At 41.5% G+C, this 25,150-nt stretch overlaps 1 protein-coding gene across 4 annotated transcripts in view; it reads left to right on the forward strand.

The window, feature by feature from the left end:
* LOC146679770 (protein NLRC3-like) overlaps positions 1-25,150 on the forward strand; it is a 182,663-nt gene that overhangs the window by 140,897 nt on the left and 16,616 nt on the right. The window contains exons 1-5 of one of the 4 annotated variants that reach the window (XM_085450137.1): positions 14,126-14,443; positions 16,327-16,389; positions 16,758-16,891; positions 18,775-18,837; positions 19,206-19,339. The gene's annotated coding sequence lies outside the window, so the exon portion shown is untranslated. Of the gene's footprint in view, positions 1-14,125; positions 14,444-16,326; positions 16,390-16,757; positions 16,892-18,774; positions 18,838-19,205; positions 19,340-22,401; positions 22,467-25,150 lie in introns of those variants that run through there. The other 3 variants (XM_085450134.1, XM_085450135.1, XM_085450136.1) reach the window with 3 other exon arrangements.

Raw genomic sequence — 25,150 nt, forward strand, 5'->3', positions numbered from 1 at the left:
GCAGACTTCTGGATGTTAGAAGAAAACTAATACTGCTCATGAATGAGACTAAAGGCAGGAAGGTGTCCTTTAAAACTAAACATGTTAATAGGACCTCCCTGTTTATATCATAGTTTATGATATAGCACGTGTATTTCAGTAATAGCCTGCTGAGGCCACTATACGTGCTGGCCTCATATCAAATGTGAAGGCAGACTGAGTCTATGTTTGACGTTTTTTATATCTAATCTTCCTTTTCAAACATTTAAACAGCAGCGAGTCTGCAGCTGAGGGAATACAAACTCAGGTTTGCTCGTTTCTTGGATTCATTTGGTGATTTATTAAATGTATAACTGTTATTCTAATCTGCTGCTGAGTCTCTTACACTTTTCTTTATGCTGTATATTTTCACGTCTCTGGAATAGTTGGCAGTTAGATAGTCAGCTGGGAAACTTTGTGTTAACTCATGGAGCTGAGGATATCGTGGACATGCTGACCTCGCTGCGTGGTGTACAGAGCGAGGTCAGCATGATTAATATTCACAATAAAAATATTAGCCGAACATCATGAAGTCTGTATGTGTTTCATAGTGTCGAACAACCTTTGTACAGTTAAAGCCAGCAGTTACTACATGACGGAAACACCAACGTTATCTCTTTTATGTGTTTATACACAGGTCACGCTGATTACTGAACAAAAACCCAAAGATCAGATGTTAAACAGATTTATTTGCTCTCTCTCCTCTTAAACATGTTTTTAATGTTAGTTATAATTCAGACTGAAACACGTAGGACACATAAGAACATCAGGAAATAAAACACCGATAAATATAACCTCAGTAAAAGAAGTCAGCGAGGGTTACTACAGCTGTGTACCGGGGCCTGCGCTTTGTCGGTGGTAATAACAGCTCGATTGCTTGCGAGGCGAGCGGGTCTATCCCACGCTTTGCCGTGAGACTGGGCAGACATCTCCGAAATCATCGAAGCACTTTTGCAAAGAGGCTGTATCTTGACAAACCGACCAGACACATGAAGATTAAACCACTACATTCTCGGCTAAAAAAATATTAAAACGGTATTTGGTGACACACACACAGGATTTTTCAAAGCTCAGTTCTGTTAGCTTCCACATGCCGGTTGTTGTGTGCTAGAAACAATGGCCACCAGGCCAAAGCAATGGTTTTGACTCGATCAGCGTTAACCCCGCCCCCTGAGTTTGATGGGTGATGCTGACAGATAAAATTATTTCATGATGAAAGCCAGGCGCCATGACTGCCAAAATGAAATAAATAAATATATCATTAAATAATTAATTAAATGTGTCAATAATTAATTAAATGTGTCAATAATTAATTAATTAAATGTGTCAATAATTAATTAATTAAATGTGTCAATAATTAATTAAATGTGTCAATAATTAATTAAATGTGTCAATAATTAATTAATTAAATGTGTCAATAATTAATTAATTTAATGTGTCAATAATTAATTAATTTAATGTGTCAATAATTAATTAAATGTGTCAATAATTAATTAATTAATTGTGTCAATAATTAATTAAATGTGTCAATAATTAATTAATTAAATGTGTCAATAATTAATTAAATGTGTCAATAATTAATTAAATGTGTGAATAATTAATTAATTAAATGTGTCAATAATTAATTAAATGTGTCAATAATTAATTAATTAAATGTGTCAATAATTAATTAAATGTGTCAATAATTAATTAATTAAATGTGTCAATAATTAATTAAATGTGTCAATAATTAATTAATTAAATGTGTCAATAATTAATTAAATGTGTCAATAATTAATTAATTAAATGTGTCAATAATTAATTAATTAAATGTGTCAATAATTAATTAATTAAATGTGTCAATAATTAATTAAAATGTGAAATACATAAATAATTAATTAAATGTGTCCTCATAAGACTTTGTCCTCATAAGACTTTGTTGTTACACTATCTCTTACCGTACATTACCAAATCTCCATTTGCACTATTTGCCCATTTGCACTACTCTGCCTGGTTTGCACTCAATGTCATTTACTCATTATATTGTATATTGTATAGCTTTCTTGTTATATGTAAAAATTGTATTGTATTCATTTATTTAAATTTTACTTTTTAATTATTTTACTTGCATTTTTAATCACTCTTATATTTAAATGTTCATTTGCTATTTTATCTAGGGATTGAGAGTAACGAAGTTTCTATTCTCTGTATGTCCTGTACATGTGGCAGAATTGACAATAAAGCTGACTTTGACTTTGACTTTGACTTGAAATGTGTCAATAATTAATTAATTACATGTGTCATAACTATTTATTTAATTAATTAATTCCAATTTTAATTAATTATTGCCACATTTAATTAATTATTTAATGGTGTATTTAATTAATGCATTATGGCAGTCCTGGCACTCCATACTTCTCACCCAGCGGTGCCCAAAGAGTTAAATTACTTCTACTGGAGTCCTGGTCATGTGACAAGTATGGCCAATGTGATTGGCTGAGCCTGTCAGGGAGCTCTGTTTAGTTTCAGCAGCGGCAAGCCTGCGCTGCGAGGAGGAGAGGAGGACGGCAGCAAAGAGGAAGAAGCTGGATGTAAGAAAGTGTTTTTCAAAGAAACCTGTGAGTCACTTAGAGCCAAGTTCACTCATAAAATGTGTCACAATAACGTTACAGGTAGTGATGGCTAAATGAAGCTTTCTGAAGCTTGTATTGAAAAACGGTTCATTACTCGAAGCTTTTCAACACAGTCCTCTCTGGTGACATCTGGTGGCCAAAAATATGAAGAGCAGCTTGAATCCACAAAAGAAAACCAACTGCTTCATAATGACTGCTCACTCTACAGAGTGGAGTTCTGTCTGATATTGGGCCGCCGCTGTGTTGCTTTGAACGTGTATTTTTTGGTGGTTAAAAAATGTGTTTTATTTGTTTAATAAATAGTTTTGACCGGTAAACTCTCCTTGTTTAAACATGCACCATGGTGTGGTCTTTCTTTGCTTGTGACTTCTTGATGTTGGTAAATACAATAATTGAAAAATACCACGTTACATATATATACATGTAATAATGTACAACACATTATGGAGTATGCTTCTGCTGTGAGGTCCTGCCTCCATGCAGGTATGCATTTAATCGAGGCTGTTAGAATTATATGTCTAATGTTAAAATGTTGGTGTCACGGTTTGCGGGGGCAAGCCGTGTGGAATATATATAGGACCAAAAGGCGGCAGCTCTGGTGCAGGTGAGTGTTTATTAACAACAAAAATGCAAACAACAAAGGCGCTAGGAACATGAAACTGAAACCTAAACTGGGTAAACTAACACACAAACCAGGAATGACGGTGCAGGGAGGTCCGGGGAAATACATGCAGGGAGACCGAGGGGAAACAACACAGACGAACCAGCAACAACTATGACAGAAGACACAACTTAAATACACTCAGAGAACACAGGGGGATTACATACAGGTGGGGACACAGCTGGGAGTAATTAACATGACGAGACTAGGGAGGCAAACTGAAAACACTCACATAAGACACAGACCTTCACAATAAAACAGGAACTTACACATGAAAGGACACAAACTAAGAAACGCAGACTAGATACAGGAACACACGGGCAGAACAGAGTAAACACTAACCAGAGGAAGAACAGAACCAAAATCGCGAAGAGAAAACACAAAACGCTGGGTCAAAAGGACCCAGGATCATGACAGTTGGTGACACAATAATTTCATCCTAATGGCACTGACGTATTCATAGGGTTCATTTTTGAGACAATATATCATGAGGTAGTCACGATTTTGCAAATTTTCCACCTTGTAGTGCAGTTTGCACAGTTTTAAAATGCACTCAGCTTACAAACATTACTGACGAGTCAGGATCTGCACAAAGTGACAGAAACACTGAAGCAGCTGCACATTTTATTCTTATTGTCATGTTTGTCCTGTTTGTCAGGTGACAGAAGAACCAACACAGAGCTCAGAGAGCAATGGTGACACAAGGTCACAGGTGAAACTGGAGGATGACCTGATGGTTCATGACTGTATTTGAAGCACATGTGTGACTGCATGTATGTGGAGTGTCTCACTGTTATTGATCAGGTGACAGAGGCAGCTCTGCCATGTAGCTCAGAGGTGGAGAGGAGAGCTCACAGGTGACTGTAGATTAACTAGTATTTATCATGACAGTTGTCAGGCTGCTGATGTAAACTGATTCATTAGTGTATGTTTGACAAAGAATCTGAATTGACACGTCTCACTTTTTATATGACACGAATCCATGTGTTATTTTATCAGGTGACAGTATGTCCTAGTGCAGTCAGAGGGGAGGAGCCAGGGCCAAAGGTGAGGCCCATCAAGCACAGAATAATAATTTAATCTGAGGATAAAACGCAGGTACTGAGGCTGAAAGAAGCTTCAGTGCTCTCAGAAGACTAAAAACATGCTAAGGTCAACAATGACTCAAACGAGATGAAACAATGCTGCTGTGTGTCCACCAGCAGAGACTGGACAGTATAGATGGAAACCAACATGCCAGCAGTTTGTCTCTGTTAGTGAGAGGAGCAGGCCTGTGTTTGGCTGCTTCACATAGTGGACACTGAGTTGTTGTGTGGGACACCAGTAGGATTAATGTCTGTTGCTGTAACAGCAGCTCATGTTTAGAATAAAAAGCTCACTGATCTGATCGGGGCAACAGTGCCTAAACTGTTGCATCATGTTGCTGAGAGATCTTTTACTTTGTGGTCATCTGAGATCATCATCAACTTTATTTATAAAGCACTTTAAAACAACCACAGCTGACACAAAGTGCTGTACATTGGAACTGTAAAATAAAATTACATGAGATATAAATAAAACACAAATAAAAGAAGAGTGAAATCATTAAATAACTACTTCAATTAAAAGAGAAACTAAGTCTCACTGAGGTTAAAAGACAAGGAATAAAAGTGGGTTTTAAGACGTGATGTAAAAGTGGACAGTGAAGGGGCCTCTCTAACGTGCATGGGCAAATGATTCCATAACTTGGAGCCACAATAGAGAAGGCCCCGCCCCTCTGAGCTTCCTCCTGGATCTCGGTACCTCCAGGAGCAGCTGGTCAGCTGACCTGAGAGACCGACAGGGTGTGTGGAGATGAAGAAGCTCAGAGAGGTAAGGCGGGGCAAGACTGTGAAGGCATTTAAAAACAAACATAAGAATTTTAAAATGAACTCTAAAAGACACAGGCAGCCAGTGCAGAGAGGCCAGCACGGGGGTTATATGCTCTCTTTTTTGAGTTCCTGTTAGGAGTCGTGCAGCCGCATTTTGAACCAGCTGCAGACGTGAGAGCAACGACTGACTGACCCCCACATAAAGTGAGTTACAGTCGTCCAGGCGGGAAGAAATAAAAGCATGGATCACTGTTTCAAGGTGCTGCCTGGAAAGAAAAGATTTTACTCTTGCCAGTCGCCTTAAATGATAAAAACTGGACTTCACCACTGCTCTGATTTGGTTGTCCAATTTAAAATCACTGTCCAACTTAAAACCAAGGTCAGTAGATGAGTAGTTTTATGGACAAAACCCAGCAGGTCATTCAGTGTTCCCTTAGTACACTGAGTTCCCTTGTCTAGTTCGCGTCTATGTGTATCCTAAGTTCCTATATCCCCGTGTTCAGTCAGTGTTTGTGTCTGCCCTGTTCCCACGTCTCTGTTCCCTTTGTTATAGTGCCTGCCCGTGAGTCTGTGTTATGTTTCCTGTTTTACTTTGAAAGTCCATGTCTGATGTTAATGTGTCTGGTTTTGCTTCCTCTTGTCTCGTTAGGCCTGATTTGCCCCAGCTGTGTTTCCCTCCTGTTACCCATTCCCTGATTGCTCCCTCTGTGTATTTAAGCCCTGTGTTTCTCTGTGTTGCGGTCTACTGTTTTCACACAGCCACACCTAACAAGTGCTAATGTATCAGAGATGTTGGTGTACTATAACTGAAGTAATGATGTTAAGTCCTTAAAGTCATATTCTTTATTGTCATGACTGTATTTGAAGCTATTTTTATTTTTGTATGATACCTGATTTATATGAAACATGGCTGCAGTAAACTAAAGTCTACAATACTTAGCCATTTGCTTAATAGTAATTTAACATTATATCATTCACATATAATATAATTCACATCGCACAGAGACTACAAGCCCATTATCATCAATGGAGCTCCAGTGGAGAGGGTGCAGTCCTTCAAGTATCTTGGTGTCCACATCTCCTCAGACCTGACACATTCAGGTCCAGACCAAAAAGGCTAGGCAGCGCCTGTATCACCTACGACAACTGAGGAAGTTCAGGGTCTCTCCAAAGATCCTCAGGATTTTCTATACAGGCGCTGTGGAGAGCATCCTCACACAGAACATGACATTGTGGTTCGGGAACAGCTGTGTGAAGGACCAAAAAGCTCTCCAGAGAGTGATCCGTACAGCAGAACGCTGCTGCAGGATTGCTCTCCCCCCGCTTCAGGACACCTACACCAGGAGATGCCAGACTAGAGCAGATACTGAAGGACCCGTCCCATCCTGGCAACAAACTGTTCCAACTCCTGCAATCTGGTAGAAGGTTCCGCATCATCCGGGCAAGGACAGAGAGACTCAAGAGGAGCTTCTATCCCCAAGCCATCCGTGCCCTAAACACACACACCCGCCCTCTCACATCATCTATAACTGACTGAGTCAGGACTCTTCCAGACACTAAACCAAGGCACAATGTACATTTCAATTCCTTTAATTTTAAATATGTTTATATTGTCTATCCTGTAAAATAGTCAGATGTCTATTCATATTAATGTACAGAATTCACCTGCTTGCTGCTACTACTGCACATTCACCCAGTGTATATGCTATATATATATAATACTATATATATATATATATATATATATATATATATATATATATATATATATATATACTATATATGTGTATATATCACTGCTGCCTGTAACTACGCTCAAACTGTTAATGCGATCTTATTTTAATAAACAACACTGTCAAATGCAAAACTGGGGTGGCACTTGGGGTGGCAAGGGATCATTTTAGGGTGGCACATGCATGCCACCCTTCTAGATCCGCCCCTGAAGACATCACATGTTTGCAAAAGTGCTCTAATGTTTTCGGAGACAACCCCTTGGCTTCCGTACTTGCGCATCGCTGTTCCACTGATGTATTGTTGTTCTAGTTAGAGTATTGTTGTTAGCCTATAGCCTATCATTCAGCATCGCCTCACTCAAAACGCGCAATGGGTGCTTCGACTTACGAAAATGTTCGACTTACGAAAATGTTCGACTTACGAAAGACCTTCGGAAACGAATTAATTTGGTAAGTCGGGGTTCCACTGTACCTTACAGTGTAAACAAGTATGACTAGGTGTCTGTTGAGTCTCAAGTAAGTTGCCTGCAATGATATTTAAAGTCCAGCAGGTGTCAGTATGGAGCAAAACAGCAACACTGTGTCGACACAGTATCGGTACAGTTTGGGGAATGTGCTGAAACGCTTCACGAGGCCTCATCTACCCATCACTAAACAAAACTAACCTCAAACCTGAAATCCTTAGAAAGATATGCAGGGAGACATGAAGGAGACGACACAGACGAACCAGCGACGAACACGAGACAACACACACTATAAATACACAGAGGGGAAACTACACACAGGAGGGAGGCACGGCCGATTCTGATTGACAAGACGAGACAGGGGAAATGCAAACTGAACACTCTGGCATAAGACACAGACCTTCACAATAAAACAGGAAATGCAGAAGGAAGCCACATAACAAGCCCTAAAACTAGAACTCAGGAAACACTAAAAAACTAAGGAACCATGAGAAGGAACCAAAACTCAAAAAACACTGGGCCACCCACCCAGGACCATAACACTTCAGATCTGAGCAAGCACGCTGCCATGGGAACGTGACATTGACAGAGAAACCCCCGGATCCTCCCCCTGACATGACCGCTGTGGGCAGACCTCCACCCGCCCCACTCGGGAGTGGAAACACAAAACATTATTTTATGTCATGTGCTGGAATATACAGGAAATAGGTTTAAATGTTAAACACATTTCATCAAGTCAAAAACAGCTATAATATAATTTAATCTTTTCTTGATGCATAAAATAAAAAGATTAAAAACAATACAGCCAACATCATTATCAACACCTCTCACTGTAAACTCAAACCATAAAACCCTTAAGGATCCACGGCCTTATGGTTCTTTAAACTGATGATCTTAAACATGTGAGCTCATCAGAACTGAAAATGAAGACAACCAGTTGGCTCAATTCTACCGAGTGCAGCTACATTTCAAGCTTAAATACATTTCTCCTGTAACTGTGTTTTCTTGGCCTCCATCAATGAAATACTGCACAGTTTATATTTAATAAATATGCAAACATTTTAAAAAGAAAACATGTTTAAGATAGTGTAAGTACTGTTGAATATGTTAATGGCAGGTTTGATGAAATTACAAACGTGGTCAGTCTGATGTATGATCTGATGCAAACTGCAGTTCTGTTAAATACTGTGTTGACATGTTGATGCGTCACAAAGATCAGGTCTGCTCCAAATGAAACTCTGCTGCAGTTACCAGTGTTTCCAGTTTAAACTTCCATGGAGACTGTGTGCTTGGCTGAAAACAGCAGCATCATTGAAACACGTCTGATTGTCATGAATATGATGTGAGAGCGAGCAGAGAGCTGATGCTGACTTCAGTAAAGAGCTCAGCTGTGACTGACTGTGTGGATTATATATGTTATACCTGGAAGTGTCTCTGCATGTCTGTGACTCTGGATTAATGTGATCCGTGAACAACTTTGTGACGTCTGCATGTTAGTGATGGTCTCACAGTAAAGTCTAGAGTATTACATGAAACACAACCTTATTGACGCCACTGATTTGTGTGTTGTTTCCCAGAACACGCGACTCTTAGCAAGACATTCTTGGAGATACACGTTTACCTCGTAAAGTCTGGTTAGCGTTGCTGAAAGGTTTTAATTCAACCCAAACGATGATGCTGAAATAAAAGTCCGAGACAAAACTGTTTGGTTCCAGTGTGTCCAAACTCTGATCTTGTGTTTCCTATGTTAGAGCTGGAAAGCTGCTGAACACGTTTCCATGTTAGTTCCTGCAGCAGCCACTGAAACAGCATTTCTACAGTCCAGCACTGATTCAGCTCATAACAAGGTTCAGGTTGGTTCCTGCTGTAGACTCTAATAAAAAATGACTATCTATTACAAACCAGACAATTTTTCTTGGATTGACGTTTTGTAAATGTCCACAGCAGTAGGTGGAGGAGGAGGTGGGGCCCTCAGGCAGCAGACTCTCTTTGTAGAACCAGGAAACCAATCAGAAGGAACTCGGGTTAAAGAGAGCGAGGAGGATTCAAATGCAATGATATCCTGCTCAGCTACAGCTGACGGTCAGTGAGAAACAGCAGCTCATTAAAAGTTTTTAAATTACTGACAGACGGAGCAGCTGCTATGTAAAAGTGCAGGTTAGATATTTGGAGCCATCACTGAAATCCTCGATCAGCTCTGCTTTTGACCGCACATCTAAAAATGTCAAAGGACAGTTGGTTTGTAGACGTCAGGCTCTGAGGTTTACCAAGAGAGTCTAACAGGAAGCCCAACAGTGCACGTCAGAACTTCTCTGACACTGTTATACCAGAAATGTCCTTACCTGGTTGGCAAACCCACCAACCTGACACACCTGAAGTCTTTGGCACAAGTCGTGCTGACTATGTTCACTCAGGTGCTTGGTCTTCAGACCATGTTGTGATTGATGAACCTGACTTGACTCCTACCAAGACTGACTCAGATCTCACTGCACCACAGCCAGTAAGGTGGAGGCGCTCTGACAGAGAAAGACATCCACCTGAGAAGTTTCCTTATGAGGAAGTAGGAGAGCCGCTGACCTTGGCTATTAGCTCCTTTTCTCAAACCTCAGCTGTTGCATTCTCCACAACTGTTACTCCACCACGTCCACGTTGGTCAACGATGCATGAAGGGACTCGCCCGGTGGCGCCAGCCTGGCCTCTGTCAGTGCGCCCCAGGGCAGCTGTGGCTACAATGTAGCTGCCATCACCAGTGTGTGAATGTGTGTGTGAATGGGTGGATGACTGAATGTAGAGTAAAGCGCTATACAAATGCAGGCCATTTACCATTTAAGTCGTGTGGAAATGTGGAGAGTCTGTGAGCTGCATTCACAAACAGGTTGGATCACTCTGAATGACAACGATTAGAGGAGGGTCTTCCATCAGTACCAAGCTCTGCTGATTTTCATTAATAAAACTTAAACCTGCTCAGTGAAAAACAGAGTGAAATCAGACAAGACTGAGTCCACTTTTAACTTTGTTTCGTCAGATTTAACAGGAACTCATCTGAAGATCAGCCTCCTCCCTGTACGGGGAAAATTCCTATCAAGTCTCCACCTGTCCTGCTTCAGGTGAAGCCCCGCCTCCTTCCAGGAATCACCTGTGTGTCTGTGTTTAGTGTGCAGCTGTGCAGCTTGTTGTTGGTGTGTGAAGAAGCTGTAAGTTTGCTCTGTTTCCTCCTTTAACAGTTTGTCTTTAGGAACTTTATGAGCAGATCAGGAAGTGAGACGTTTGTATTTACATAAAATAAAACCAATGAGATGATTTGATGATTGGCTGAATCCACTCTGGTTATCAGTCAGTAACTCTGCACTCAAACATTTGTCTTTGATAAACAGTTTAAAACGATCTGAATGAAACTTTGGATCCAACATCACTGGTGGAACAATGATCGTCCCTTTAACTGGAAACAGATGAAACCAGTTTGTTCTTCAGAAGCCGACATTCAGGTTTTACTGAGTGACGTCAAAACAACATGAAGCTGCTCCAGCTCAGTTCAGGGTCACTGCAAACAGAGATAATCAGAAGTAAATACAGACTCTCTCACACACCATCAATATTTAAGGATGTTTTCACTGCGGTTTAAATCCTACATATACTTGATGTTGATGCAGGAGTAAAGCCTCTCAGAATCAAACACATTTAAGCCTCTGTGACTCAGGACTGTGTGAAGTGCACAATCGAACACTTTTTAATCTGTTTCAAGTTAAACACAATGAAGTGTTCAAAGGAAAAACATGTTACTATGTGAATCCTGCTTGATGGACCAGAGCAGAGCCTCCCTCTGTGCTCTGTTCATCACTCTGTCAGTCTGAGTTATTCATGAAGCACAAGCAGCTGATGATAAGCTGGTTAATGTTGGCACACACACACACTGTGACACTGTCAGACATGAGGAAGTGTGCAGGTAAACTCTGCTCAGAAATGACAATGAGGAGGTACACAGACTGATGGAGCTCATAGAGTGAGACGTTTATTTTACATGAAGTAAACCTGATGTATGATCTGATCTGTAGATCAAACTGATGTGTTTAATAACCTGTTGTTTAGGGCTGGGCGATATGGCCTCAAATCCATATCACGATATATTCTTCTGTATAACATATTTTCCACACTTAAAATCCTTTAATTTCCTCAAAAATCGAGACTGTGCCTTATGTATGAATTCTGGTTGTGCTTACTGACCTCGAACCGATTTTGGCTGCAGAAATCTGTTAAAAATGTTTTAGTACAACTTTGGTAAGCAGCACTGCTTGATGGATCGTCAGAGCATTACGGCTGCCGTAGTGAGGAGCTTCACGGAGTAATCTGGGTCCTAAACTCCGACAACTTCAGGTACCAAAGTCAAACGAACACTGAGAGTTAAAAATGGTCTAAATTCTTTCATCTTTAATTAAATCATCAGCGTTGCTGCTTTACCAGGTGTAACAATTAAGTTTAACATCCAGGTAGGGCTGCTCAATTAATGGAATTTTAATCTCGATTACGATCTGGGCTTTCAACGATCATTAAAAATGACTGAGCCGATTATTAGCCCCTCCCTCGTGCTTTACTCTCGCGCTGCTCCGTGTGGCAAATCGAGCGCACCTCTCTGCATTTCAAACACGTGTCACAACAATTAAGAGCAGCGGCCTCCGACCTTTTTTGCTCCACGGACCAGTTTATGCCGGACAATATTTTCACGGGCCGGCCATTAAGGTGTCGCGGATAAATACAACAAAATAAAACTAGTGCCGGTACCGAAAAAAAGAAAATTTATTCATAACACACGTGAAAAGACCCAGGAAAACCAAGTCAACGATAAAAACGATAACAAAATAACATGGAAAACCGATAAAAACCCTGAAAACTATACATTTCACACCTGAGCCTCAACTCTCGCGGCCCGGTACCAAACGACTCACCGACCGGGACCGGTCCGAGGCCCGGGGGTTGGGGACCGCTGATTAAGAGGACCCGAGGGAAGCTTGGAAAGCTAAACAGAAGTTATTTGGAGAGGAGAGTGACTGCTGTTGGTTGAAAAGAGGTAAAAAAACTTCAGTGGTTTGGAAACATGGGTTCAGTCAGACGTGGATCAAGTAGACTGTGTGTAAACTTTGCTACGGTGTCATAGCTGCACCACAGAGCAACACTGCAAAGTTCACTAAACATAGATGTTTACATTTTTCATTTATTTTTTTATATTGCAAACATTTGCACTGTTATCAGTATTTGCACACTATTTAATATTATTTTTTGACAACCTTTAAAGTCATTATTCAACACATTGTTATTGTTAAATAAATATCGTCAAATAATCGAGATCTCAATTTCAGTGAAAATAACCGTGATTATCATTTTTGCCATAATCGAGCAGCCCTACATCCAGGCATCCATGAAAACAGAATTTATTCAATTTAACGGAGTTAGAAGTTAACAGGAAGTTAGCTCACTAGTTTCCACCTAAACATTTCATAGCATATTCTGACTGAGAGATTTTTGAAACTAATTCAAACGTACAGCTCTGCTATCACTTCCAACATAAATGAAGACTAAACAGCAGTGACGTTTGCAGGGTTACTGAAGTTGGACTACCTGGTATATAATGTTGTGCTACATGATTGCTAGCGACACAGCTATGTTAGCATAACATTAGCACAGTGAAGCTGGAGGATGAAGCCAACTTTTTGGCTTTCACCATATTTCAATAGTGCTTCATCTCTTTGTTATGACTGTCGCCCGCCATAATTGCAGATGATAATTGTTGTAGCTGCTGCGATGCTTTCGACCAAAACAGGCGCAGCTTGATGACATCATCAACATGCGGTATAGTCACAATCTCTATCGTTGGCCAAATTTATATTGTTTCTATCGTATATCGTTTCTATGGCCCACCCCTACTGTTGTTACTGTTGATCAGCTGAGATCAGCTGTGCTACAAACTGGAACTCTGCTGAACTGGATTTACTCGTTTCGTGAACTTTTAAGAACGAATGCTTCCTTGGCTGAAAGCAGTGAACGTAATTAAAAAAAAACAGCTTTACTTGCACATAAATCTGTCAGTAAAGTCTGGATAATAAATTCTGGTGGTGTTATAGGTTCTCTTGGTCAGCTTGGTGTTGGTTTGGCTCCTGCATAAAACAGTTTGCTCTCATATTTGACACTGACAGGAACAAAGAGTAAAAAACACGACAACCAAACTAAAAAAGAGAGACGAGTTAAAGCAGAAGATATTTTGTGTGTCAGAACATGTGATCCTCACCAAGAGAGAAAAGCTCTGATTATTGTTGCTGAACTGTGATGGTGAACAGTCTCCTCTGTTGATCCCAGTGTGACTGAAGTCCGTGTGATGAGTGAGGACTGAGCCTGTGTTGGTCGATCGTCTCTAAACAGGATGTGAAGCATCAGTTCAGTCGTATTAAAGCCCTGAATAAACAGTCCTTCTGGATCCACTGTCTGTGTTTGGCTCCTCATCTTCAAAGACTCAACACAAGATGTTGGTCACATCAACATAAAACACAGGATTTGCTGCAGATGTTGAAGTGTGTTCTCCATATGAGAGAAGCTGCTGATCGTGTTTGTATGTTAGCACCTGTAGGATTGATGAACAGCTCTGATTCAGTTCACTAACCAGGCTCAGGGGAATAACTGGGATATTTCCCCAACAGAGACGTCCTGCTGGGATCGTTTTCCTGCTCTACACTCTGGTGTTTCTGCTCAAAAAAACAACAAAATGAATTTCCATGAGCCTACAGATCGTGGACTTCTTTGAGAAACTTAAAGAAGACGCTTTTCTTTCCTTAGATTGAACTTAAACAAAGGATTTGAGGAGCAGAAAAGTTTTTAAAGAGAAATTAAACATATTAATAAATATTCTGATTATTTTACGTTATTTAGGTGTTTAGGTTATTTTTCTGTTTTCTGTCACACGTCTGCTCTCGAGTCGTTATCAACAGTGTATCAATGCATTCCTGTGGGTGGAGACAGAAACACACACCCAAAAAGAGCTCAGAGCAAGAATAAAAGAGGAGGAGACAGGATCAGAGTGGGACAGTGGAGCTTGTTGTTGGTGTCTCTGTGTGAAGAAACTGTAAGTTTGCTTTGTTTCCTCCTTTAACAGTTTGTTTGTTTCTGTGATGTTTGGACCTGATGTCCTCCATCACACCGACACTCTCTCTCCCCTCTGTTCCATATGTGACAGAGGGGAGAGAGTCTCTCACTCAGAGAACCAAGGTTACAATGTAACCACACGTTCCGCTCTTGTGTTTGAATCCTCATGATTATAGATTATTGATTGGCTGGAATCAAACAGTTTGAAGAACATTTATTCGTGTGGCAGTTTCAGCTGCTGCTCACAAATCTGATAACAGGAACAAGTTAGTTCCACGAGGAAGACGTTCGTCTGGGCGCGTTGGCCTCGTCGGTCATGTGACCGTGTTACTGTTCGGGCTCAAACTGATACGAGTGGTTTAGCAGGTGTGACAGGACGATGCTGCACAGCCTCATTGTTCAGGTGTGAGTCAGACTCTGAGTCTTTATACAGTCCTGTTTAACAACATGTTGTTCCTGTTGATGCGTCACAGAGATCAGCTGTGCTAAACTCTGCTGCGTGCAGCTACTAGTTTCTCTAGTTTGGTGATGGAAACGTCAATGAGACTGTTTCCATCACCAAACATCACGAGGAACACCTCTGAGTCTGATTCTGACTCTGTGCATAAAACCACAATTATCCCTTCATGTCTGTTCATCTGATTCTGTAACGTGAGAAACTTTGATGTCTGAATTTTGAATCATTAATCATTAAAGTCCAGACTCGTAATTCTTAGAGGTTGGACTCAGCAGACGCTCCATAACACAACATCATCACAGTCCTTCAGTTATGATTTCATATGATTGAGTTTTGAGTGTTACAGTGATGTGTTTTCATGTTGTTGCAGGTCTCTGAGTGTGAAACCTGTCAGTTAAAACGAAGATCTTTCACTTCATTTCCCTCACTGCGTTTCTAGACCTGATTTTCTGATTTACATGCGCTCACTTCCTGTGTTGTGACAAGTTAATTATCCTGAGTGCGCACTGGGCAGGGAGACTCCGCCTCCATTAAAACCAACTAGATGTGGAAGTAGTGACGTTTTAGTTTAGTGCAGACGTGAGAGATGAGTGTCGTTACATTACTGTTCATTTTCTGTTACAGCGTTTATTGTCCACACGTGTGATCAGACAGGATTATTTCAACGATCTCATGTTTATTTTATCCTCCTGTAACTTTATGAAGAGCTAAACTGTCAGCACTAGTTAGTCCTCATAAGAACTGTTTGTGAGCTAAGAATCAACAATGACAAAGACTGTGAGTGTCATGCAGTGACTCCTCAGAATTAGGCTGATTTTTAAGTTTTGTGTCAATCAAAGCTAGAAGCTGGTGTAGCGTTGAGCTTTATTGTTGATTAATTAAAAAAATATATGTAAAAGAAAAAAGGACTAGATGTGTTTTCTGTCTTTAGAAAAAGGTAAAATTGGTTATATTTTGTTGGGCTAATTCTGACCAATCGTGACAGTCCAGAACTTTTCCCTGCTGCTGTATCCTGTAACAATCAGTGTTGGGACTAACGTGTTCGTAAATAACGCGTTAGGTGTGATGATAACGCCAACTGATTTTAGTTTTATGATTCCTGGCTCCCATCTATGAGGTTTCTCATGTTTGTAAAAGTTACCTCATCATCCTCAGAGTCATCCTCCTCAACTGGCTGCTACTTTATGAAAACCATGTGTAACACCTGCACATGTGTTTGAAAAAACAAACGCTTTGATTTTGACACCCCAAGAAAATCTTCCTAGATCTGCACCTGTTCAGAGTAAGAGCAGAATAAACAGCAGCAGAAGCTGATTGATGAACAGCTGAATGACATATCAGCTGTAGCTGCAGCATCTGCACAGAGTTTGATTGGCTAACGCTGATTTGTTTGTTTTTTTAAACAGGACAGCAGAGAGAGAGAGGAGGAGATGAAGAGTGCAGCAGATTGATGAGACAGTGAAGAAGAGGTGAGCATGTGACAGAGCAGAGCCAGTTTAAAGGAGCCTCACAAGCTCACACATGACAGCTTCATCAACATGGAGCTCTGAGTGTTTATTAAAGGCTCATTGGACGCTCTGACACAGCTGACTGCAGCCTTTAGCTGTGAGCACACAGTGTCTCCATGAGCCTACAGATCGTGGACTTCTTTGAGAAACTTAAAGAAGACGCTTTTCTTTCCTTAGATTGAACTTAAACAAAGGATTTGAGGAGCAGAAAAGTTTTTAAAGAGAAATTAAACATATTAATAAATATTCTGATTATTTTACGTTATTTAGGTGTTTAGGTTATTTTTCTGTTTTCTGTAACATGTCTGCTCTCGAGTCGTTATCAACAGTGTATCAATGCATTCCTGTGGGTGGAGACAGAAACACACACCCAAAAAGAGCTCAGAGCAAGAATAAAAGAGGAGGAGACAGGATCAGAGTGGGACAGTGGAGCTTGTTGTTGGTGTCTCTGTGTGAAGAAACTGTAAGTTTGCTTTGTTTCCTCCTTTAACAGTTTGTTTGTTTCTGTGATGTTTGGACCTGATGTCCTCCATCACACCGACACTCTCTCTCCCCTCTGTTCCATATGTGACAGAGGGGAGAGAGTTTCTCACTCAGAGAACCAAGGTTACAATGTAACCACACGTTCAGCTCTTGTGTTTGAATCCTCATGATTATAGATTATTGATTGGCTGGAATCAAACAGTTTGAAGAACATTTATTCATGTGGCAGTTTCAGCTGCTGCTCACAAATCTGATAACAGGAACAAGTTAGTTCCACGAGGAAGACGTTCGTCTGGGCGCGTTGGCCTCGTCGGTCATGTGACCGTGTTACTGTTCGGGCTCAAACTGATACGAGTGGTTTAGCAGGTGTGACAGGACGATGCTGCACAGCCTCATTGTTCAGGTGTGAGTCAGACTCTGAGTCTTTATACAGTCCTGTTTAACAACATGTTGTTCCTGTTGATGCGTCACAGAGATCAGCTGTGCTAAACTCTGCTGCGTGCAGCTACTAGTTTCTCTAGTTTGGTGATGGAAACGTCGATGAGACTGTTTCCATCACCAAACATCACGAGGAACACCTCTGAGTCTGATTCTGACTCTGTGCATAAAACCACAATTATCCCTTCATGTCTGTTCATCTGATTCTGTAATGTGAGAAACTTTGATGTCTGAATTTTGAATCATTAATCATTAAAGTCCAGACTCGTAATTCTTAGAGGTTGGACTCAGCAGACGCTCCATAACACAACATCATCACAGTCCTTCAGTTATGATTTCATATGATTGAGTTTTGAGTGTGACAGTGATGTGTTTTCATGTTGTTGCAGGTCTCTGAGTGTGAAACCTGTCAGTTAAAACGAAGATCTTTCACTTCATTTCCCTCACTGCGTTTCTAGACCTGATTTTCTGATTTACATGCGCTCACTTCCTGTGTTGTGACAAGTTAATTATCCTGAGTGCGCACTGGGCAGGGAGACTCCGCCTCCATTAAAACCAACTAGATGTGGAAGTAGTGACGTTTTAGTTTAGTGCAGACGTGAGAGATGAGTGTCGTTACATTACTGTTCATTTTCTGTTACAGCGTTTATTGTTCTCACGTGTGATCAGACAGGATTATTTCAACAATCTCATGTTTATTTTATCCTCCTGTAACTTTATGAAGAGCTAAACTGTCAGCACTAGTTAGTCCTTATAAGAACTGTTTGTGAGCTAAGAATCAACAATGACAAAGACTGTGAGTGTCATGCAGTGAGTCCTCAGAATTAGGCTGATTTTTAAGTTTTGTGTCAATCAAAGCTAGAAGCTGGTGTAGCGTTGAGCTTTATTGTTGATTAATTAAAAAAATATATGTAAAAGAAAAAAGGACTAGATGTGTTTTCTGTCTTTAGAAAAAGGTAAAATTGGTTATATTTTGTTGGGCTAATTCTGACCAATCGTGACAGTCCAGAACTTTTCCCTGCTGCTGTATCCTGTAACAATCAGTGTTGGGACTAACGTGTTCGTAAATAACGCGTTAGGTGTGATGATAACGCCAACTGATTTTAGTTTTATGATTCCTGGCTCCCATCTATGAGGTTTCTCATGTTTGTAAAAGTTACCTCATCATCCTCAGAGTCATCCTCCTCAACTGGCTGCTACTTTATGAAAACCATGTGTAACACCTGCACATGTGTTTGAAAAAACAAACGCTTTGATTTTGACACCCCAAGAAAATCTTCCTAGATCTGCACGTGTTCAGAGTAAGAGCAGAATAAACAGCAGCAGAAGCTGATTGATGAACAGCTGAATGACATATCAGCTGTAGCTGCAGCATCTGCACAGAGTTTGATTGGCTAACGCTGATTTGTTTGTTTTTTTAAACAGGACAGCAGAGAGAGAGAGGAGGAGATGAAGAGTGCAGCAGATTGATGAGACAGTGAAGAAGAGGTGAGCATGTGACAGAGCAGAGCCAGTTTAAAGGAGCCTCACAAGCTCACACATGACAGCTTCATCAACATGGAGCTCTGAGTGTTTATTAAAGGCTCATTGGACGCTCTGACACAGCTGACTGCAGCCTTTAGCTGTGAGCACACAGTGTCTCCATGAGCCTACAGATCGTGGACTTCTTTGAGAAACTTAAAGAAGACGCTTTTCTTTCCTTAGATTGAACTTAAACAAAGGATTTGAGGAGCAGAAAAGTTTTTAAAGAGAAATTAAACATATTAATAAATATTCTGATTATTTTACGTTATTTAGGTGTTTAGGTTATTTTTCTGTTTTCTGTAACATGTCTGCTCTCGAGTCGTTATCAACAGTGTATCAATGCATTCCTGTGGGTGGAGACAGAAACACACACCCAAAAAGAGCTCAGAGCAAGAATAAAAGAGGAGGAGACAGGATCAGAGTGGGACAGTGGAGCTTGTTGTTGGTGTCTCTGTGTGAAGAAACTGTAAGTTTGCTTTGTTTCCTCCTTTAACAGTTTGTTTGTTTCTGTGATGTTTGGACCTGATGTCCTCCATCACACCGACACTCTCTCTCCCCTCTGTTCCATATGTGACAGAGGGGAGAGAGTCTCTCACTCAGAGAACCAAGGTTACAATGTAACCACACGTTCAGCTCTTGTGTTTGAATCCTCATGATTATAGATTATTGATTGGCTGGAATCAAACAGTTTGAAGAACATTTATTCGTGTGGCAGTTTCAGCTGCTGCTCACAAATCTGATAACAGGAACAAGTTAGTTCCACGAGGAAGACGTTCGTCTGGGCGCGTTGGCCTCGTCGGTCATGTGACCGTGTTACTGTTCGGGCTCAAACTGATACGAGTGGTTTAGCAGGTGTGACAGGACGATGCTGCACAGCCTCATTGTTCAGGTGTGAGTCAGACTCTGAGTCTTTATACAGTCCTGTTTAACAACATGTTGTTCCTGTTGATGTGTCACAGAGATCAGCTGTGCTAAACTCTGCTGCGTGCAGCTACTAGTTTCTCTAGTTTGGTGATGGAAACGTCGATGAGACTGTTTCCATCACCAAACATCACGAGGAACACCTCTGACTCTGATTCTGACTCTGTGCATAAAACCACAAATATCCCTTCATGTCTGTTCATCTGATTCTGTAATGTGAGAAACTTTGATGTCTGAATTTTGTTCTATCATTAAAGGATGTTGGCTGCTGTGTTTGCACATGCTCAGTGTGACAGGATGTTGGCTGCTCTGTTTGCACATGCTCAGTTTGACAGGATGTTGGCTGCTGTGCTTGCACATGCTCAGTGTGACAGGATGTTGGCTGCTGTGCTTGCACATGCTCAGTGTGACAGGATGTTGGCTGCTGTGCTTGCACATGCTCAGTTTGACAGGATGTTGGCTGCTCTGTTTGCACATGCTCAGTGTGACAGGATGTTGGCTGCTGTGTTTGCACATGCTCAGTGTGACAGGATGTTGGCTGCTGTGTTTGCACATGCTCAGTGTGACAGGATGTTGGCTGCTGTGTTTGCACATGCTCAGTGTGACAGGATGTTGGCTGCTGTGTTTGCACATGCTCAGTTTGACAGGATGTTGGCTGCTGTGTTTGCACATGCTCAGTGTGACAGGATGTTGGCTGCTGTGTTTGCACATGCTCAGTGTGACAGGATGGTGGCTGCTGTGTTTGCACATGCTCAGTTTGACAGGATGTTGGCTGCTGTGTTTGCACATGCTCAGTGTGACAGGATGTTGGCTGCTGTGTTTGCACATGCTCAGTGTGACAGGATGTTGGCTGCTGTGAAAGCTGAATGCTCTGTGGTTAGAAGTGATGTCACACATTAGGATAACTGTGCTCGCTCTCTGTCAGAGTAACAGAGAGCGAGCAATTTGACCACATGACCCTCAGTACACAGCATGATGTGCGCTGTAAACAGGAAGTAGAGGAGCAGGACTGAGGTAAACCTCTGAGGGATCAAACTGAGACTGAGCTCCAGATGTTTCCACATGTTTCTGCTCTGCGTGTGTTTGATGATTATTTCAGGTATAGATGATGGAATATGGCCAGTCTGATGTGAGCCTGCTTCTCTGACAGCGCCTCTCTGTGCTGCCCCCTGCTGGCTCTGATCATTACTGACTGAGTCCTTGCTGCCACTTTATTAGGTACAGCTTGCTAACACAGGCTCAGACCTGCTTTGCCTTCAGAGCTGAGCCTTAAATCTTCATGGCTCAGATTCAGCAAAGTGCTGGAAACATCCCTCAGAGTCATGTGATCAGTGACGTCTGCTTCAGCACTGACAGATAGACAGGATATATAATAATAATAATCAAATGCTGATTTTTATTTCAGCCCTTTGTCTGAATGCTAATCCAGCTGTGTGTGTTTGTAATGACAGTAAATAAATGTCAGACTTACAGCTCCTGCTTTACTGCATTAAAGTGATCAGATGAGTTCAGCACTTTGACATGGATGGTAGTGAAAGCAGGAAATGACAAATGTAGCACAGCAGCAGCGTTTAACAGAAACTCTGGGATGAACATCATTCATAGAACAGCTTCCAGCTTCTTTTGCTCGGCTACAGTTTGGATGGATTTGCATTTAAAGATGCAACAAGACTAAAATGGTTAGGGTCAGGAGGTCAAAGGTCAGAGCTCCTGTGGGTCTGAGGGCGGCCTCACGCTGGAGAAGGATGAAGGAGTCTGACCTGAGCCAGTGTTTGACATGAACACATCAGCACTGCTGTCAGTGAGCCTAACGACAGCCGTTAGCATCATTTCAGTGTTTCAGTCATAAAAACACTTCCTGTCTCTGTGGTGGTTACAGTGACATCATGCAGTTTGTGCTTTGACCTCCAGAGGGCGACAAATCAGCACAGACAGAGAGCTCCATTCAAACTTTGCTGCCATCAGGAATAATTCTTCAAATATAATCATCAGTGTTTGAGCAGTTATGATATCAGGGACAATCTAGACATGTGTGACAATACTGAACATGTCACATGACACACCTCAAACATCATGTGATCCACTCTCAGTCTGCACTTTCATTCATGACTTCAACAGGTTGAAATGAGCTTTGAAGAAACATTCAGTGAAATAAATCTTTCATGGATTCATGTGAGCAGCAGATGAACTTTGTACCAACAACATCTTCAATAACAGAGTCTGAATGAAGCTCAGGTGTTGATGCTGCTCACTGATTGGACGCTTGCTTTCAGCTCTGCTCTCAGTCTTTACTGCACAGGTGAAGGTAGAAAGTGTGACTGGATCTATAGACTGGAAAGAGAGAAACATGCTGAACATTTGAAGCTTTGCAGCAGAAATGTTCATGTTACAAATACAGCAGAGCTGATCTGGGATCAGTGTGTTCACACCTGCAGCTACAACAAGGTTTCATGTCTCCACACGTCAGCATGTGAACTTTACTCTGACTCAGTCTGAGCAGTCAGACGGCATATTTTTAAAGTTAACACATCAGCACACACAGAGCTGAGCCCCTCCCACCTGTGCTGAGTTTCAGGTGGAGCCCCGCCTCCTTCCAGGAAGCAGCTCACCTGTGTGTCCGTGTTTAGTGTCCAGGTGTGGAGTGGAGCTTGTTGTTGGTGTGTGAAGAAACTGTAAGTTTGCTTTGTTTCCTCCTTTAACAGTTTGTCTTTAGGAACTTTACTGTTTGTTCAGCTCGTGTTTGATTTCTTCACACAACAAACTGTGTGTGTTTGTATTTCCGGTCTCTCCATTAAAGTCAGTGTGTAATGTTTCCTGGCTAACATCAGCTGTGTGCAGCTTAGTTCAGCACAAATCTGCCGCTCCATAGTTCACGGTAACGGACTCACAGCTGGACCAACGAGGCCGAGTGTGTCCGCCACTCTGAGCTACGTTCGTGTTTGTGTACTTGTAGTTTGTACTTTGAGTTCACTCAGAGCCCACAGAGGACGCAGCGTACGTGATGACGTCACAGCCCTTTACCTCCTTTACTGTCACTGTGATTAATGTTTACACACGAGACACCTGCAGAGCTCTGACGCTAAGCTAGCACACAGCATGCTAACACTAAGCTAAAGCTAGGCTAGCCAAGAACCCAGAGTGAGGTTAAAGCTAGTGATGGGCAGATGAAGCCTCATGAAGCACTGAAGCTTTTCATCCAATTGGTTCACCCCAACGCGAAGCTTCTTGAAGCTTCATTTGCTCTAGCAGGACACCTACTGGACGTAAAAATATTAGTTGGCATGAATTTGAAGAGTGTGGCCTTTTTGCACACAGCCTGTAAATGTCAACAACAAAAGGAGTGTGTAAAACATGTATATTGTAGTGATGCAGTGTACTGTGTATATTTATACTGGCAGTATGGAACATGATTATTTGGAAATGCCTAAAATGGAAATGATCATATACTGTGAGGTGAGGTGTGGACAGTGGTTGTGCTTTTGTAACATTGAGGCAAGGACAGTGATTAGTGTTTAGGGGACACATCATTGGTTTTTGTTAAAAAGAAACAGTTTCTCCACTGTGGCAGGTCGTAGGCGATTTTTTTTTTCTAAACTGTCTCTAACTCTCACTAACCGCAACTCTCCATCAAACGCCCACATTTTGTCTGAGGGGTTTATATCGCTGTCATAGCTCGCGGCAAAGTTCGAACCGCTTCCTGAACCAGTCACGTGGTACAGCCGGGCAGCGAGGCTTCGGACGTCATCATTTTCAGCTCCTCCCATAAATGAAGCAAGCCTGGATACGCGCTTCGCGGAAACGCCCCCTCCATTACTCGACACACGCTTCGAAGCCTCGATACAGAACGTCACATTACTAGTTAAAGCTGAGTAAACACTGACCCCAGACCAGCACCGTGATAAAGTGAGCTGCTGCTGCTGAACTTGAACAGGTAACAAAGTGATGAGCAGTCAGGCTGCAGGTTTCTACCTGTTCATGTTTCTACAGTAGAATCACTTTGAAGTGTCTTTGTGCTGTTTCATCTTTGATTTGTGTTCATAAACACTCAGAGAAACATCACGTGACCTCATCAGGATCTGTGTTGGTGTGTGGGGCTGTACCTCAGCTTTATGTTGTTACATGCTCATTTGTTCATTTTAACATCAAAGTAATGTTATGAGGAGTAATGAAGTAACGTACTCCATTACTTTTAATTAAAGTGTTCTGTGTAATATGTGTAATAATGACTGTTTTGAGTAATGACCAACACTGATCACAACAAAGAGGAAATGCCTCCAACATGCACAAACATTTGAGCCACAACATGCAGTTAATGTGCACAAATGTCTTTGATATGCTGCTCAGTGATGGTGGTGACTGTCAGAGCAGAGCTACTGAGAATCAATAAGTAATATCAATGATGGGATCAGAATCACTAAATTCTTCTCATCCCTGTCAGTATCATACATGTGCTGTATAATGTGATAAATGTAGAGGTGCTGGCTGTTCTCTCACTCTGCTGTTTAGCTGTAAAGGACGCCTCCCTGCCTTTGTCTCATTCATGACCTTTAATAGTCTCTTCTAACATGCAGAGATCTGTATGATCTGTTTCATAGAGTCTAACCAGCCTGTACAGGTAACAACAACAGTCACTGCATCACTGACACACAAACGTCATCTCTGTCAATAACAACATTCATACATGGAATAAAAACACATCAGTGGATCATTGCTGGAGCTGATGTTTGTGCTCCTGGTGCAAAGGCTCTCAGTTTCCTCCTTGAAATAAGTGTTTACATTGTTGTTATATTGTTGGCCCACCATTGATCATGTGACTCATCACATGATCAATGGTGAGCGTCTCTTTTCCTCTCAGGTTTAAATATCTGGGACTCTCCACCGTTTGGTTTTAGAGCTGAAGAAGCTTCTCTGATGAAACGTCTTCCAGAAACTTAAAGACGTCTCTTTTCTCTCCAAGCTCCTTAGATCACATGACCTGGATGACTGAACCTACAGACACATTGACCTGGTTTCTAGGTAGAGCTGGGCGATAGAACGATAACGATATGTATCGCGATATAACTTTTTCTCGATAGAAAAATTAAACTATTGCGATAGACCTCGCCGCTCTTGTCCTCTTAAAAAAAAAAAAAGGTCAGCCAATCCAAACTAAGTAGCCGCACGTGTGTTTGTTTGGGAAGCAGCCAGCGGGTAATGGAGGAAATGAGTGTGCCGACTAGAAAAATCAACCGAGCGTGACCGAAGAGAAAACAGATGATGGTTCCAACGCCGGAGAGATTGTCGAACGGAAGAGCCATAGAAGTTCCGTAGTGTGAAGGTATTTCGGCTATTTCAAGTCTGACAAAAAACAGAGTAG

Source organism: Copadichromis virginalis, unplaced genomic scaffold (assembly GCF_057382275.1).
Source record: "Copadichromis virginalis isolate Kocher_CV1m ecotype Utaka unplaced genomic scaffold, C_Virginalis_male_GT1.1 unmapped_scaffold_1, whole genome shotgun sequence".
In the NCBI taxonomy this organism is placed as follows: Eukaryota; Metazoa; Chordata; class Actinopteri; order Cichliformes; family Cichlidae; genus Copadichromis; species Copadichromis virginalis.